Below are 13,450 nucleotides of genomic sequence, written 5' to 3' on the forward strand. Positions count from 1 at the left end.
TGTGCTCAGTTACAGCGCTTTCCAACACAGGCTAGGATATTAGCATCTGCTTCCTGAGTCTGGCTTTTGATCAGGCCAACATATTGTTTTCTATCTATAAAGCTCAAAGCAGAATTATTTATCCTCACTTTCAGAGTGAGTCAGTGGCAGAATCAGCATCAAATCCAGAGGCTTTGCAGCTCCCTCAGAACTGCATTCTGTGTAGCTCAGGCTGCAAATCTTACGTACACTTAACCTGGGAGTAAGTTTTACTGAACACGGGAGGACTTAGTTCTGAGCAAACACACATAGGGTTGCACTGTTGCTATCAGGAAATGGGAAAGATCCTTTGACTGAGATCCTAGACAGCTGCTGCTGCTGCTGCTGCTGCTGCTGCTGCTCAGAGAAGGCAATACAGTGGTACCTCAGGTTGCATACGCTTCAGGTTACAGACTCCGCTAACCCAGAAATAGTGCTTCAGGTTAAGAACTTTGCTTCAGGATGAGAACAGAAATCAGGCTCCGGCGGCGTGGCAGCAGCAGGAGGCCCCATTAGCTAAAGTGGTGCTTCAGGTTAAGAACAGTTTCAGGTTAAGTACAGACCTCCGGAATGAATTAAGTATTTAACCCGAGGTACCACTGTACTGGATTAGGTGGGCCAAAGGTATAACCCAGGTTTATATGCTCGATATCAAGGCTGAGGAACCTCAGGTCCAGGGGATGCCTGTGGCCCTCAAGACCTCACTACTTGGCCCTCAAAAGTCTTCCCAGGCCTCATCCTTTCTGGCCCTGTTTGCACTCTCCTTGGGTGCTTCTGCCTGGCTGGAATGTGGGATAGGAACCATACAAGGATGCTTTAGGGTGAAAATCTGGGTCAAACTACCCTTCCTAGCCTAATGGATGAATAAAACCACTGCCATCCACGACCTGATTGTGGATGGAGGATTTGACCTGGCATGTGTGACAGAGACCTGGTTGGAGGAAGCAGATGGGCCTGTCCTTGCCGCTGCTTGCCCACCAGGTTTCTCTTACGCACAGCAACCCAGGTCATGTGGGCGGGGAGGGGGGGTTGCAGTGATTTTTAGGAAGTCACTAGCTTGCACCAGGCGTCCTACTGGGAAGATCCAGCTTTCTGAGTGCATGTTCTGGAAGTTGGGCAATAGGGGCAGTACAGGATTCCTTTTGGTGTACCGACCTCCCCGCTGCACCAAGGACTCCCTGTCTGAGCTGCTTCAGGTCATGGCGGATTTTCTCCTGGAGACACCTAGTTTGGTTGTCCTAGAAGATTTTAACATCCATGCCGACACGACCTTACAAGGGGCTGCTCGGGACTTCGTGGAAAGCATGGCCTCCATGGGGCTGTCCCTGAATAAGTTTGGCCCAACTCATAGTCATGGACATGCCTTAGACCTGGTGTTCACCTCTAGTGATGTGGGTGATCTGACACTAAGTAAAAGTGAAACAAAATAAGTGCCATGGTCAGATCACTTCCTGGTGCAACTGGACTTCTCCGCGACCCTTCCCCTCTGCAGGGAGGTGGGACCAATTCGGATGGTCCGCCCCCGCCACTTAATGGATCCAAATGGTTTCCAGAGAGTGGTAAGGGATGCTTTATCCCATGTTGATGGCCTTTCAGCTGATTCCCTGGTGGCCCGCTGGAATGCGGAGTTAACCAGGGCTATTGACTGTCTGGCTCCGAAGCACCCTCTCCGATTGCATGGAGCCCGGACAGCTCCGTGGTTTTCTTCGGAGCTGAGGGCGATGAAACAATCGCTGAGACGGCTAGAGCGTCGGTGGCAAAAAACTCACTCCGAATCTGACCGGACACAGGTTAGAGCTCAACGTCGAGCCTACCAAGTGGCGATAGCGACGGCGAAGAAGACTTTCTTCACCGCCTCTATTGCATCTGCAGAAAATAGTAGCAGTAGACTCTTTCAGGTGGTTCGTAATTTAACGGAACCACCTTTACCACCGGGGCCTTGTAAAGACCCCAAGATCTCCTGCAATGATTTTGCAAAGTTTTTTGCAGATAAAATCACTCATATTCGGAAGGAGCTAGACACCACCGTGGGAGCAGTGCCGGGGCGGGAGAGTGCTAGAGCTCTGTCTGGTCAAGTTGCATGGAATCAATTTCAATCCGTTACCCCCGAGGATGTGGACAGGCTGCTTGGACGTGTGAAACCAACCACCTGTCTCCTGGATCCTTGCCCATCCTGGCTAATAAAAGCAAGCCGGGAAGGGCTGGGCGATGGGTGGGCTCTGCGGGGTGGTGAATGCTTCCCTCTGTGAGGGAACATTCCCAGATCCGCTGAAAGAGGCGGTCATTAAACCGCTTCTTAAAAAACCATCTTTAGACCCGGCCAGTATGGCCAACTATCGCCCAGTCTCAAATTTTCCTTTCTTGGGCAAGGTGATTGAGCGCGTGGTTGCTGAACAACTCCAGGCACGCCTGGAGGATGCGGACCATTTGGATCCCTTCCAATCGGGATTCAGGCCTCATCATGGGACTGAAACTGCCTTGGTCGCGCTGGTTGATGATCTCCGGCGAGCTAGGGACAAAGGTGAGAGCTGTTTCCTAGTTCTGCTGGATCTCTCAGCGGCCTTTGATACAATCAACCATAACATCCTTCTGGACCGTCTAGAGGGGCTGGGAGCTGGGGGCACTGTTATACAGTGGTTTCGCTCCTTCCTCCTGGGCCGTGTTCAGAAAGTGGTGGTGGGGGATGAGTGTTCAGACCCCTGGGCCCTCACTTGTGGGGTGCCTCAAGGTTCCGTCCTCTCCCCCATGCTTTTTAACATCTATATGAAGCCGCTGGGAGAGATCATCAGGGGGTTTGCAGATGATACCCAGCTCTACCTCTCTTTCAAATCAGAACCAGTGAAGGCGGTGAAGGTCCTGTGTGAGTGCCTGGAGGCGGTTGGAGGGTGGATGGCGGCTAATGGATTGAGGTTGAATCCTAACAAGACAGAAGTACTGTTTTTGGGGGACAGGGGGCGGGCTGGTGTGGAGGACTCCCTGGTCCTGAATAGGGTAACTGTGCCCCTGAAGGACCAGGTGCGCAGCCTGGGAGTCATTTTGGACTCACAGCTGTCCATGGAGGCGCAGGTCAATTCTGTATCCAGGGCAGCTGTCTACCAACTCCACCTGGTACGCAGGCTGAGACCCTACCTGCCTGCGGACTGTCTCGCCAGAGTGGTGCATGCTCTAGTTATCTCCCGCTTGGACTACTGCAATGCCCTCTACGTGGGGCTACCTTTGAAGGTGACTCGGAAACTACAACTAATCCAGAATGCGGCAGCTAGACTGGTGACTGGGGGCGGCCGCCGAGACCACATAACACCGGTCTTGAAAGACCTACATTGGCTCCCAGTACGTTTCCGAGCACAATTCAAAGTGCTGGTGTTGACCTTTAAAGCCCTAAACGGCCTCGGCCCAGTATACCTGAAGGAGCGTCTCCACCTCCATCGTTCTGCCCGGACGCTGAGGTCCAGTGCCGAGGGCCTTCTGGCGGTTCCCTCATTGCGAGAAGCAAAGCTACAAGGAACCAGGCAGAGGGCCTTCTCGGTCGTGGCGCCTGCCCTGTGGAACGCCCTCCCATCAGATGTCAAAGCAATAAATAACTACCTGACATTCAGAAGACATCTTAAGGCAGCCCTGTTCAGGGAAGTTTTTAATCTGTGATATTTTAGTGTATTTTTGGTTTTTATGGAAGCCGCCCAGAGTGGCTGGGGAGACCCAGCCAGATGGGCGGGGTACAAATAATAAATTATTATTATTATTATTATTATTATTATTTTTAAAATATTTTTTTATTAGTTTTCATTTTTTTAAAAAAAAATCCAGTATATGCCACATTGTATCAATACCAGATTACCCCACACATTTCTCATTAACATTAAAAAATAATCAAAAAGAACAGATTTTTACCCTCCCCCCCCCCCCAAATCCCCAGACTTCCCTCCACCCCCTCTTCTGGTTCTTTAAATTTCAGATCCCTTTACCCAAGTTTCCAACTACTAAACAATTAAATTTGTGGTATACAGCACAGATATTTTAAACATTCAGACCACTTCATACATTACACATCTATGGTTTCCTGCTATTTCCCCTTTCAAAATTATCCTAACTGTTGCTTTTTGCAAGCACTTAATCCATGTCTGCTGATGTCCCAATTCATTTACAACCGCTGGCCCCTAAATAAAAACAATTTTCCAGATTGTTAGCCATTCTTTTTTTCTTACTTTGGCACATTTAAATCACCTCCGAAAGAGGCTTCCCATTAGGACAATTCCCCATCTCAGTCCTCCTTCCTTCCAAATTTCTCTTTCAGACCCACTCTCCCTATTCTGTCGGCAGGAAACCAGAAGTCCCCCTCGCCTTATGGTTTCTTAAACCATTGGCTTTGAGTCAGAAGGTTCCACGAAGAGAAAATCCCCATTATGACATTCTGGATTCCAAAATCAGAGTATATATCCTTCTTGGCTCAAACACAAGTCAAGCTCAGAAATGATAGAAGCAGGAGCATATTCCATTAAATCAGACTCTAGAAGCACCACACAGATTAAACAAGGAATGGATTTTGAATCTGGACACAGAGCTAACGTTTTCTCGCATATGTACCTGCCACCTGAAAGGCGGACAAAGGCTTTCGTAGAAGATTGAGGACTAAATTCCCTCCCCATTTCCTAATCCCTCCTCATTTGATTTTTATCGTTTGTCCATTCTTCCTCACTCCGTCCTAACAAGGTTGTTTTCATTCCAGAGATAAACTGACTGATAAGAATGGCTCACAACAGATTGCTTGGCATTATGTAGACCAGGAATGAGGAAGCTGTAGTGCTTTTGGTGTTATCTGACCTACAACTACCATCAGCCCTAGCCAGAACAGCCCATTATCAGGAATGATGGGAGTTGTAGCCCAACAACAATGGTTATTCATCCACCCTGCATGTAAAGGTAAAGGGACCCCAACCATTATGTCCAGTCACAGACGATGCTGGGCTCATCTTGCTTTATTGGCCGAGGGAGCCGGTGTATGGCTTCCGAGTCATGTGGCCAGCATGACAAAGCCACTTCTGGTGAACCAGAGCAGTGCACAGAAACGCCGTTTACCTTCCTGCCAGAGCTGTACCTATTTATCTACTTCCACTTGACGTGCTTTCAAACTGCTAGGTTGACAGGAGCAGGGACTGAGCAACGGGAGTTTACCCTGTCACGGGGATTCGAACTACTGACCTTCTGATCGGCAAGTCCTAGGCTCTGTGGTTTAACCCACAGCGCCACCCAAAACCCTCTTACCTTGCATGTAGAAGGTCCCAAATTCAATCCCCAGCGTCTTCAGCTAGGGCTAGAAGAGACTCCCTATCAGAAACCCAGATAGCTTTGGCCTGACTCAGTATAAGACAGCTTCTTACATAATTAGAAGAGGAAAATCCTTGTTGATCTACTGCAAATCACTCAAAGATGTACAACTGCACCTGGACGAGGCAACTGGTCCATAAATTTTCAGTCTGCAGAGAGAGTGGAGAGGTTCATGCTGGTTTAAAGCTTTCAGCTTCCTTTTCTACCTCTCAGCAAAAATCATCATGACCAACTTCAACATCCCAGCAGTTTCTCTTCCATTCCGACTACCAGGAAGAGATTGTTTCCAAACAGTCCTCAGCAGGAACCACGTAAAGTTGTTAAGAAATATGCTTCTGAGGATACCAGCCAGTACTCTGCAATCAGTTGCCGTATTTGCTTACAAATTCCTGACAAGTCCCCCCCCCCTCCACCTCCCATGGTAAGAGGAATAGCTTCTGATTCCTGATTGCGTGGGAAATGATCCAAAGGGCTCTTTTACATGCATGAAGAAGTACCATGCCTTGCAGGCCTTCACCCTCCAGGAGGTTTTTACTGCTGAGATTTCATCCAGTGAAGGAAGCAACACTCTCTTAAAATGGAACATCACCTTAACAGATCAGTATGGCAAGAAAAAAAAGCTTTGAATACTCCACCCAAGTAACAAGATCATGTTTTGGGGAAAAGAGTTGACTAGGTGTCAAAGGAGCCTGTTGGTCAGTAATCACAGAGTTCAAAGTTAAAGTTTACTCCTTATTAGCAGAAACATGATCTCCACAAACTTGGCTGAATGTCAGGCCTAATGTTGGGTGCTTCTGCCTGGCTGGAATGTGGGACAGGAACCATACAAGGATGCTTTAGGGTGAAAATCTGGATTGAACTATCCTTCCTAGCCTTATGGTTTCTTAATCGATTTGCTTTGATTCAGAAGCTTCCACAGAGATAAAATCCCCATTATGACAGCAGCTCATTCCTAATGGTTTTACTCCAGTTGCTGAGAGTGAAAGTCCCCATCTCCTCACAGCCGTCTAAGTCCTCTCCTCTCCAGGGCTTTCCCCAAGCAATCAGAGACCGCGTGCAGCCAACCTCTCCTCTACCCCTTTCATGCCTCTTCTGGTTCTGCGGAGTCAAGGAGGGAGGGGAGCTTGTCGCAGCAGGAGGGGGTGCCCACTAATTCTAGTTTTTCCCATCTTCTTCCCTGTTGAATTATGTAAATGCAACACTGAGTCTGAGGAAGATGAGAGCAAGTGCTATTCACTCAATCACCTGTAAGAATGCAGGCAGATGGGGGCTGGCTGAGGGCAGGCTTAGATTGGTGGGGCAGGATCTCATTTTCCTTACTGAACTAGACTCCACTGCTGGATGTTCTTACACCAGTTCCTATCGCTCAGCTCAACCTACCTCACAGGGTTGTTCTGAAGGTAAATTGCAGGGAGAGAGAGACTTATGTACAGCACTGCAAGCCACTTGGGGGAAAGGTGTAATAAAAATATAATAACTCGTTTATATAGTGTAACCAATTCAAGTCTTCCCACATTCATGTTTTGTAGCTAAATCATATTGCAGTTAGCGTGTTGCTATATAAAGGACCATATTAAGGTCTTCCCTGTGTTTAAAATGAGCCTTAGCTCTTGCTCTGTCTCCTGCAGGCTTCGGACCAGAAATCTGAAGGATTGATGGCACTGCAGTGCCTGGCAATTCTATCACAAATATGCTCGAAAAACTCAGTTTCTAAATGCAACCAACACTTGTAAGCCAGCCCCAGCGTAGGAAGGGCTGACAGCCATTGTGCTCCTATTGCTTTGTATACTCCAAAGCGCATTGTTAGAGATAAAATAAGGGTTGTTATTAGCAGATTTATCATTTTTACTCAGCACGAGCAAAGTTATTGTTCTAAAGAAAGTGCCTTCGTGTAAGAATAGGGGGAAGATAAGAAGCGCACTGAACTGGGTTATCGTTGTGTAGGGAAGCCTATAAATATAATGGTTCTCTGCTCAAGCTCTCTGCACAAAAGGGTTATCAGGGCAGCCCCAGGATTATCTTGATTTACTAACATCTCCATCCCCAAGAGAGCACATGTTCCGTTCCTTCTCCCTGATCAAGCCCAGAGCTTCTTCTTTTTTCAGCCTGAGCTCAGCCCCGGCACCTCTCAGGTGGCGTCATTGCCATTCTAAGAGAACAAGGGAGAAGTTTGTGATGAGTTCTGGCACACATTTTTCTAGGAAAATAGCACTGATCAAGCCACAACTGTCAGTCAGAACAACTGTGGGGAAGGGCCATGGTTCAGTGGCGTTGCCTGCAGGATGTCCCAGCCTAGGTTCAATTCCTAGAATCTCCAGGGAACACTGGAAAAGACTGTAATCCTGGATTGTAGCTCAATAGACAAGACAGAACTAGAAGGACCAAGAGCCTGATGTGGTATAAGCCAGCTTCCTACATCACTATGTTCCCATTTAACCTCAAAAATAAATACAGTGGTACCTCAGTTTAAGTACTTATTCATTCCGGAGGTCCGTTCTTAACCTGAAACTGTTCTTAACCTGAAGCACCACTTTAGCTAATGGGGCCTCCCGCTGCCACCGCGCCACCGGAGCACAATTTCTGTTCTCATCCTGAAGCAAAGTACTTAACCCGAGGTACTATTTCTGGGTTAGCGGAGTCTGTAACCTGAAGCGTATGTAACCTGAGGTACCATTCTAAATAAATAAATAAATAAATAAATAAATAAAGTATCTGCTAACAGATTACTGGAGGAACAACACCTTTTTTTAACTGACCAAGAGGATTCTGAAATACATGCTGAGTTTGCTTGTAGGATTGTAACCTAATCAGCTAAACATCAAAACCCTAATCATCATCATCGTTTTACCACATGAAAAGAAAAACTATAAAATACTTATCTCCCCATGTTGTTTGTTTGCTCTTGTAAAGAGAAGTTCAGCAAGGTACCAAATGCTACCAGATAAACAAAGGACGTCTAAACTTCAAAAGCTGTTTTAATGGTGTTTCCATGGCAATAAGGGCTTAGCTCCTTAACGTAAATGACTTTAATCATTAGGTGCTTGAAGTTGCACAAAAAGGAGAGAGGAAAGGGCATAAATTACAAGCTATTTGGTGATGTATCATTTAGGACATGCCCTCTTAGAGATGGGCTAAAATACACACACAGCTTTGAACTTCAGCAGACAGATCCTGCTGTGTCAAAACAGAGAAGAACTGCAGATGTATTTTTATCCTGAGCAAAACTAAGTTTGCTAACTCTGGGGATGTTCTCTGTGTCCCCCCCCCCCCCCAATAGAAGCATGTTGCCATTTCCATAGGAAGGAGAAGAGGGAGAGAATAAAAATGGTATAGGGCTGTAGCACAGTGGTAGAGCATTTCTTTCTATACAGAAGGGCCCAGGTTCAATCCTGCATATCTCTGGGTAGGAGTAGGAGAGACACTTGAAACCTTGGAGAGAGGCTACCAGTCAGTGTAGACAATACTGAGCTAGACGGACCAATGGTTTGCCTCGGTATCATGCAACTTCCTGTGCTCTCATGTGGATTTAATTAAAAAGCTGCCTGCTCTTCTCTAAGTAGTGTTGAAGTTTCAGGGGCAATGCTACAGAGTTAAGTTTGCTTTTGTACGAAAGAATAAGGGTGGATCTACACACAGAGGGGAAAACCCTATAAATAAGTCAGAAATTAAATTGTTATAACAAAAGAAAAAACGCTATGTAAAATCACATAGAAATTTTCTTTGCTCTCCAGCACCACCTGGTGTTGCATGTTTATAACGCATTCAAAACACTGCTTTTTGACTAATGTATCTGAGTCCTAAGCAAGCACTAGAGATCTATGGTGTTCTTGTAATATTTACACCTGAGCAGAGCATAGTGGAAGAGCATAGTGGAGCTGTGACCCTTTCAGCAAGCAGCACAGCCAATATCCTCCATCAGATTTCCAGACAGCTCCTGCTTAAATCTCCACACACACACCACACACACCAATTTGTGCTGCCACTTCTCTGTCTCTCAAACCTGGCTCCAAACTGTTCCTCTGCCCCATTCCAGTAGCTGGTGGGCTTTGTTCAGGGCTCATACGCTTTTAATAGTGCACAGAAGATGCAATTTCATCAGGTGTCGCTGCACAGCTCGCAGTGTGCAGACATGATGAATCAAATCTGGGGACGATGTTGCTCCCCCCCCCCCCAAACTTCCTTGTGGAACAGAAGCAACTGAATTCTAAATAAGCTTCTGTTAACAGCTTAGAACAATGGCTGCCTGCCAGACCACAAATGTAATGTACCTGGTGAGGCACTGTTAAAGGAAATGGAAGTTCAAAGACTCTTGGCATGTAGCTTTCCGAAGGAGAAATCAGCATTCAGTGAGCACACATCTCTGCCAGAGATAGGTGCACCTGTTTCAGAACTATGAAACTTGTTTGTTCACAATGAGAGCAAGCTGCAAGTTTACCTGCCAAAAGTACCATGTTTGGTGGACCAGAGAGAAATGAACACACTTTGCAGATGTATTAGAAAAGGATTGGGGACCCTTACAGCCCTGTGATTGCAAGAGGGGAGTTGGAGAGGAGGGAGTTATTGAAACCAGGAGGACTGAGGGATATTACTTTGATGGCCTAGCAAATCTCCTGTTGTTAAGGAGATTGTTCTCAACAGTAAATAACCAGAGGCTGTTTTACCTTCCCCTCTCCCTGTAATGATCATGTCCTTCAAACAGTCTGCAAGTGGGCTAGTGGGGACCCAGGGAAAGGGCAGAGAGGGGGCAGAACTGGGTTTTCGTTTGCGTATTAGAAGATCTTAGGGTTTGTGTTGTCTCCCTAAAGACTGCATGTGTGAGGAGTGTTTACAGCGGTGAGCCTCCACATACACTCAGTCTGTATAAATATATATTGATACATTTCTATAAAATTTATATTAAAGTTGTTGTTGTTTGTTTGTTTGTTTCATACTGTTTTGATTTGTAGATTTCCCTTAGTACAGTGGTGCCTCTGGTTAAGAACTTAATTCATTCCAGAGGTCCGTTCTTAACCTGAAACTGTTCTTAACCTGAAGTACCACTTTAGCTAATGGGGCCTCCCACTGCCACTGCACCGCTGCCATGCAATTTCGGTTCTCATCCTGAGGTAAAGTTCTTAACCCAAGGTACTACTTCTGGGTTAGCGGAGTCTGTAACCTGAAGCATTTGTAACCCGAGGTACCACTGTATAAGCAAATATTCCTGGTACTGAAAGTTTAACATACAAAAATTGTTGAAATATCTACATTTCCCTATGTGTATAGACCACTGGTACCAAAACCTATGGGAAACTGCCCTATTAGGAAAGTTAACAAACAAACTTAAACTAGCATGGGGACAAGCAAAGGAGTATGCCTTCACCCTGGTATGGTTCCCCTTTATCACATACACAGCACAACAGGAAAACGGCCTATCCCACCCAACAGCATACAAATCAAGATGGCTAACCTGACCCAACAACCTCCCCTCCGCCAACAAACATACAAACAAGCCACACAGCAATCAACTGAATGCAACCAACCAAGCTCGGGATCCCCGAATCTTTCTCATTGTCAATCTTTGCTCCCCAACCACAAGACATCTATGGCAAAAATGTCTCTCACTAAATGTAAACAAACTGTGAAGAAGACTATGAATTGAAAGTGGAGACAACAGATGTACCTTTCCCTGTTTATCTGTTTTGTAACACAAAAAAACCTTAATAAAAACTAATTCTTAAAAAGAAAAGCAGTGTTCCCCCCCCTTTTTTTTTTTTTTTTTGCTTACCTGAACTGTGGAAACTGATTACATGCATCACTCCTCCTGCTAATATAGCACCTAGTTGTGGGTTTAAATTATCCTACAACAAACTCAACCACCTGCTTTGAGCTCCTGTGGGGGGGGGGCATGACTGCCCCATATTTCAATCCCACAAATACAGGGAGAGGTTTGTGGAAATATCAATTACTATACTTTTGTTAGGTGCTCCAAAGTCGGTCTAATGTTGCAATTTGATACTAATTGGCCAATTAGTTTAAATATAACATGAAGCATTAAGGAATGCTTTAAAAAGTGAAAATAGCTACACGTACCAAGAGCAGAATTGTACAACTATGATTGCTTTAAAAATCCATCTTGGGATAGCTCTGAACTCATGCAGAGCCAATTAAGTGTAGCCTCTGGCCATGTGGGGAGCTGAGCACTGAAAGACTTTGGCATCTTCTCATGAATTTTGTCGAAGTGGGAAATGCAAGAACACCTGGCTTGCTGCATGACTGGAGATGGCCAGTTCTGTGTACATCATAGCCTTAAAACTAGCACAATGATAGGATATCCATCTTCCAATATCTGTAGAGCTGCTGATGCTGCAAAATTGCTTTTTGCTGCTCCAGTGGATACGACTTGAACCAGTGGAACAAAATTACAAGAAAAAGGATTTAGACTATTAGGAAGAACTTCCTGACAAATCAAGCAGTGGAACAGATTGCCTCAGAAGGTACTCTCCTTCGTTAGAAGTTTTTAACCTATCAGGAATGCTGTACCAATGGATTTCCTGCACCAGCAAGGGGGTTGGGGAAAATTAATTTGAGTCCTCCAACTCTATGATTCTGTGATTCCTTCCCCACCCACCCCAGGAACTCAGAGCAGAGAACCCCTGGCACCCATTCAAAACTATGGTTCCTACAACTTCTTGTAAGGAAGATGCTATAGATAAACGTATCTGGTTTTGTGCTGTTGCCATCATTGTCCAACCAGCAATGGAGACAGGTCCAGTCAGGGAATGTTGGGCAGCTGAGAACTCATCCAGTCCAGGTGAGCAGTCCTTGAAGCAACAGGGAGCTGCTGGGCAGACATTGGGAAGAGACATGTGGACCTACTGCCTGGTTCAGGGGACAGCACTGGTCTCTCGCACCTTACGGAACTGGGTTGCAAGCAATCGGATCCAAAGTAAACCCTTTTATCCATGGCTACAGGAAGACTCTTTGTTTTGACCTGCCAACAAAACTCTGCAGACTTGCTTCTGGAAAGGGCATCTGCTTTGCATGCAGAAGACCCCAAGTTTAATCCCTGGTGTCTCCAGCTATGGCTGGGAAAGAATCCTGCTTGAAATGTTTGAGAGCTGCTGCCAGGCAGTATGGACAATTCTGCACTAGATGGACCTGACTCATGTTCCTGTATTCTGCCAAAACTCAGGATTTTTGCTGGGTTTATGCTCCTGTAGAAGAAGAAGAGAAGAGTTTGGATTTGATATCCCGCCTTTCACTCCCTTTAAGGAGCCTCAAAGCTGCTAACATTCTCCTTTCCCTTCCTCCCCCACAACAGACACTCTGTGAGGTGAGTGGGGCTGAAAGACTTCAGAGAAGTGTGACTGGCCCAAGGTCACCCAGCAACTGCATGTGGAGGAGCGGAGACGCGAACCCGGTTCCCCAGATTAGGAGTCTACCGCTCTTAACCACTACACCACACTGGCTCTCGAGCTCTGTAGCACCAAGACTCTTGGTTCTGCTTGACCTGAGCCCTTTGCCATTCCTGACATTGTGAAGGTGAATCCAGAGGTCACCAGTAGCCTTACAATTACAAGTCCCTACACCAATGGCAGCCAAGGACTTTGAGTGAGTAACCATGGGCTCTCTTCGCTGTCATTTCCGCAATAGCTCTTCACAGATCTCATCCACAATTCTCTTGATTGCTCATTGAATTATTTAAGGTCACCCTTTTGTCCAAAGGATCTCATTTCTAAGAGTTTATACATAGTTGACAAGCAATTAATAGATGGCTTTAATAAAGGTTTAACCAGTTGCAATGCATAGTTCAGGGCCTTGCTGATGAGCCGTTATCATTACTTATTGCCACATGATGCAATCATTTATAACATACAAGTAGTATAGAATTATTTTGGTTTTGAATTTGTCAAAAGCACAAACATCCGCAAACTGTTACGGAGCCACAGGGATTGCAGTGTGCATTAGATCTGTGGATGGCATCAAAAATTAAATTTTCAGAAGTATAGATAAGGTTGGGACTGATCCAACAGCCCCACCTGCCCAATACATTAAAAGCAGCATCCTGCTAAACAGTCACAGCTTCCCCCAAAGAGTAATTGGAAACAGCAGTTTGTTAAGGTTGCTTAGT

General features: G+C 45.9%; 2 protein-coding genes across 10 annotated transcripts in view; both read right to left on the reverse strand.

Annotated features, from left to right (window-relative positions):
- The window catches only part of DGKI (diacylglycerol kinase iota), a 251,072-nt gene that overhangs the window by 152,724 nt on the left and 84,898 nt on the right, over positions 1 to 13,450 (reverse strand). The window lies entirely within an intron of this gene.
- Positions 1 to 13,450, reverse strand: part of CREB3L2 (cAMP responsive element binding protein 3 like 2) — a 298,302-nt gene that overhangs the window by 103,693 nt on the left and 181,159 nt on the right. The gene's annotated exons all lie outside the window — the stretch shown is intronic.

This window comes from Podarcis cretensis, assembly GCF_951804945.1.
Source record: "Podarcis cretensis genome assembly, chromosome: 10".
In the NCBI taxonomy this organism is placed as follows: Eukaryota; Metazoa; Chordata; class Lepidosauria; order Squamata; family Lacertidae; genus Podarcis; species Podarcis cretensis.